General features: G+C 39.6%; 1 pseudogene; it reads left to right on the forward strand.

Annotated features, from left to right (window-relative positions):
* The first annotated feature begins 203 nt into the window (after positions 1-203).
* LOC134240644 (uncharacterized) lies at positions 204-3,991 on the forward strand (annotated as a pseudogene).
* The last annotated feature ends 1,257 nt before the right edge of the window (positions 3,992-5,248 follow it).

The raw sequence follows: 5,248 nt of genomic DNA on the forward strand, positions 1-5,248 counted from the left end.
AGTTTGCACCACGAAAACTACACTGTTGCAGTGAATATTTCCGTAGACAATAATTAAAATTGAAACATTTGCAGAAGTAATGTGAAATACATTTTCAGGTCAAAGTTTGGCTTATGGCTTTCCAACACTCGGAATTCAATTTGCTGCAAACAATATATCTTCGAAAATTGATGTGGTTTTTATTATGATAAAATAAATTTTGACACGGTCCCTGTATGCACAGGTTTGCGGGAGTTATCGTTCTTTGCTCATTGCCATGCGTAGTATTTGCAATTAAGTTTTGGCGCCATATATGCAAGCTATTCGGCGAGCAGCTCTTTTTTCTCTCCATGCAGGAGGGTCACCCCTACGATCTTCGTCCAAGAGATCGGACTGTGCTTGAGCTTTTAAGATCGTGCGACGACTCGTCTGACGAAATGAGTGACAACAAAGCAGATTTAGTGGCCTCCGGCGGCTTGGCCACAACGACACCAACCGAGGAAGTTCGGGCCACTACGCCGGAAATACATGCAGTCCCAAGAGCCCCAACTATATCAAGTGAAATACTCGTTCTAGAGAAGGAACTCCAGACCTTAGAACTACATAAACGAAAGATGCAACTCCTTCAGAATATTGATGCTTGCAAACATACTAAAGCGGCCATGCAAGAGAAAGACAGCCCTGGCCAAAGCCCAAGGCCAAGTACAACTCGCGCACCTGAGAATCATGCGACTGCTTCTGGAGTTGAGTCTACATCGAATGTACAACCCCCGCAAGGTACGGTTGACCTCAGTAATCTTATGAACTTGTTCCCCTCTCATGTTTCTACTGCATTTACACAGAGCCCATCCAGTAATAAAGGGAAAGTAAGACTCGTTCATAACTACGTTTGGCTTGACCCCATTATGCAACAAGAGAAGGAGGATCTTCTCACACTTACCAACACTGGAGTGAAGATTAACAAAAAGCTTGATCGTGACTATTATAAACTGTCCATCGAACAGTGGGGCTATGGTAACGCGGCCATTATGCAGGAAATGATCATTAATCAGGAACTGGATGACCAGGGAGTGCGCGACTACCTGGAGTATACCAAATACATTAATCGCTTATTCAACAAGTACGTCAAAGGTAGTGTCCTTCTCTTTGACCGTGAGTACAGGGAACTGCAATTTAAGGAAAATTTTCGATGGGGTGTATCTCGTCCTTACCTTCAGGATTTTCAACTGATCCCTAAACCCAACAGCCTTTCCATGCAGACCCTGCAAGGATCATTGGGAACTAACGCTAAGAAGGAGGGTACCTCCAAGCAGAAAGGAAGTCGACGTGGTCCATTCACACCTGAAGGCAAAGAGATTTACAGGAAATTTAATATGGAAACATGTGACTTTACCAACTGTAAATTGCAGCATTGTTGTTTTGTTTGTTATTCACAAAGTCATAATGCTCTGTCTCACCCAAAAAACTAGGGAATGGGACGGGTTGCTGCTCTGACTCCTCCTCAGGGTTAAAATACTCTGTTTGGGAATTTTATTTACAAGATGATTTTGATCGCAACTTCTTATGCGAGGGGATAAAAGAGGGCTTTAGAATTATTGATGAGGGAGCTGAGCAGCGACTTGTCCCATGTGAAGTTGATAATTATCAGTGATGTTTTTAATATGCAGAACAAGTTGAGAAACAGATACTGTATGAATTGTCAAATGGAAATTATATGGCTACTTGTGTCAAACCTACTATTATTAGTGCCTTAGGAGCTATCCCTAAATCACATTCTAAGGTTAGGCTTATCCAAGATGCTAGTCGCCCATTGCATATGTCTATTAATGATTATGTACAGTCAGATACTTCATGTTCATACATGGATTTACGTGTTGTTAGCAAGCTCATTAGTGAAGGTTGTTATCTTGCAAAGATAGATCTACAGTCTGCATATAGATCAGTCCCCATTCACCCCTCTAACTATTGTGCTACTGGGTTAAAATGGCAATTTGTAAATGCTACGTCGCCAACATATTTGTATGACACTAAGCTTCCCTTTGGCGCTGCTAAGCTTAAGAGCCCTCAGATTTTTCAACGGCTTAGTAGTGCAGTCTGTAGAATTTTAAAGAAAGTGTATGGTTTTACTGCAATTGCTTATCTTGATGATTTTTTGATTTTTGGAAAAAAACTTTTATGAATGTTCAAGAGCATTGTATACACTTCTTAGCCTACTTAGAAAACTAGGTTTTGCTATTACCTGGTCCAAGGTTGAAGGTCCTTCCCAGCAGCTGGTATTTCTGGGGGTGGTAGTAGATTCAGTGACAATGACTCTGTCTTTGCCATCAGCAAAGCTACAAGATTTCAACAATTTATTGGGAACTTTTTCTCAGAGAAAGCGAGCTAGTGTTAGACAGTTAGAAACACTTATTGGAAAGCTCAACTGGGCCTCCCAAGTGATATGTGGTGGTCGTACTTTTCTCCGTAGAGTGTTGGATTTGAAGAATGCTGTTACTGAGAGACATCATAAAGTGTTGCTCACCGATGATTTCTTTGCAGACCTTCAGTGGTGGATATCATTCATGTCGATATTCAATGGCACGTGTCGTATACAGGATCCACGCCCCATCACCTCACTCCAGACAGATGCTTCTTCCGAGGGAGATGGAGGATATACAATGGAGACTACTTTTACATTAATTGGCCATTAGATCTACCAGCTTGTGCCATGGCCCATATTAATGTTAAAGAATTTATCGCTATCTTCTTGTCTGTGTGTAGGTGGAGTAAGTACTTTGTGAATAGTAAAGTGATCATACATAGTGATAATTCTTCAGCAGTGTCGTGGATTAACAAAGGATCTTCCAGGATTCCCCTTGTACAGTTCATGTGTCGCATTCTGTTCTGGATATCTGCCCTGTATAATTGTGTTATCAGTGCTAAATACTTACCAGGCAAACAAAACAACATTGGGGATGCATGTTCCCGTCTCCATGAACCGGGTCAACTTACAAAACTGTATTCCTTAGTGCCTTGCCTACAACACGATAACTTTTCTATTGCAACATTGTTGTCTCATATGTCATTACCATTTATCTTTGCCAGGTGGATTCACTGTACAGTCCCTACAAGACCAAGCATCCGCTTTGAAAAGAAAGGCATGGGCTAACTCAACAACTTCCACTTATCGCACTCATATGAAGACATACCTGGAATTTTGTGACCATATCAGTGTGCCCCCACTACCAGCAACTTCAAAAACATTACAGTTATATGCGACTTACTTGGCAAAAGTGAAGTGTTTCAGATTTTGTTCAATTCAGCAATACTTGAATATTATACCACACATGCACAAACTTTGTGATCTACCAGACCCTATTCCAGAGGATTACCAGTTGAAATATTTGCTCATGGGTATTAAGAGAGAATTGGGTACCGCCCAATTTCCTGTTGATTCGATAACACCATCGCATCTTATCCGGATGAGATCTTTCCTGGACTTTTCATCAGTTGAAGACTTGGGCTTTTGGTGTGCTTGTTTAATAGCCTTTTATGGTCTGCTTCGTCCAGGCACCATTGCAATTACAGGACCTTTTGAGACATCAAAACATGTCAGAAGAGTGGATTTGATGCCTTGTTCATGGGGCTACCTACTTTGCTTACGACATACAAAGACAATTCAGTTTCGAGAAAGGGAGCTTAATGTTATCCTTCCTCAAGTTAATGGGGGAATATGTCCGGCATCAGCCCTGCAGGCTTACCTTCATCTTACAAGAGGAGCAGATCACAGGAAAAGGTTCCGTTTTTACCTATAGCATTTTCCGCCAAAAGCTACATTCCATACTTGTACAAGCAGGAATAGATAACAGTAACATCAAGGGTCATTCCTTTCGACGTGGTGGAGCCACCTGGTTAAGTCGGATCGGTGTGCCGGTGGATCAGATCAAAGCGATTGGATACTGGTCGAGTGATGCAGTGCTAAGATACATTGACCCTCACTTTTCAAATTTACTAGATACCATGGTCCTCTTTGGTAAAAAAATTTTCAAAGTGCGTTAAAATTTGGGACCAAGAACGCACTTTGAAAAAAATGAAATTTTTTCAAAGTGCGTTAATATCGACCATATTAACGCACTTTGAAAAAAAATGTAAAGACTGATCAATATTCCTTCGAATAATCGGTATGATAAAAAACAGATTCTGGTTTGATAATTTTTTCATGATAAAGTCACAGTAGGACCTGAGATTTTGACGTTTTAAATATTTAAGGTTTTGATAAAATAAAAGGGAAAATTAAAGGGTCTTGAAAAAAAGAGTGACGATTGCTTAAGTTCATTAATTCGTTTCTTCTTTTTTTTAATTCTAGTCTTTGATAAGTAGATGTAAAGGTGTATGGGGGGCACTAACAGAGGACAGCTTCAAGCAACTTAGCATTTATCATAATAAAAAGGGGCCAATTTGATTGTTCAAAACTATGGAAATTCTTTCTCTATCATACGTTTTACTGTACTTAAAAATTTCTTGTTTTCATCTGTTTTGATTAACTCATTTATTATTGAAAGTTTTCAACGTCATGCCAATTAGGTAAATACATAATTATTTGAATGCTTTGAGTATAGCATAGACATCGAGACTGGGCGAAGAGCCAGGGGAGGGGATGGGGCGCTAATCCCCCCACTTATTTTGGAAAGATATATACATCGTATAAGCATTGAAAATGCAGCGTACTCTTTTTAGGTTTATTGCTTCCCTCCCCCGTTTGTTACCGACACCTATGTATTGGAAAGATAAAGATTTGGACTGAGGGGTCTTATACCCGTCTTCTCCTCTTTTCGACAGCAGTAAATCAATTCATTTTTGAGGTTAGGGTTAGACTTAGTTTTTTGAAAGATAAATAAGTAAAATAACAAATAAAATCTCTCCATGACTAAAATATGATTTTTTTTTCAAAGTGCGTTAAGTGTCTCCATGGTAAAATATATTGATGTAGAATCTTAACGCACTTTGAAAATTTTTTTCAAAGTGCGTTGATATTGCCCCAATTTTAACGCACTTTGAAAAATTTTTTCAAAGTGCGTAATTTTTTCAAAGTGCGTTGCCACAAGGCTACTTAAGTTTAAGGCCGTGCTTAAGTAGGACTTAAGTACAGTCTTAAACTTAAGACCGTAACTAGAAGCGTGCTAAGATTTGGCAATCTTAGCAAAACTTAGGCGATCGGAAGAGGTGACTTAAGTATATCTTAACTTTCTTATACATCTATTCAGAAACTATTTTATGCTGACTTTCGGTG

This window comes from Saccostrea cucullata, unplaced genomic scaffold, assembly GCF_032062105.1.
Source record: "Saccostrea cucullata isolate Sc308-1 unplaced genomic scaffold, CSIRO_AGI_Scuc_v1 ctg3086, whole genome shotgun sequence".
Classification (NCBI taxonomy): domain Eukaryota; kingdom Metazoa; phylum Mollusca; class Bivalvia; order Ostreida; family Ostreidae; genus Saccostrea; species Saccostrea cuccullata.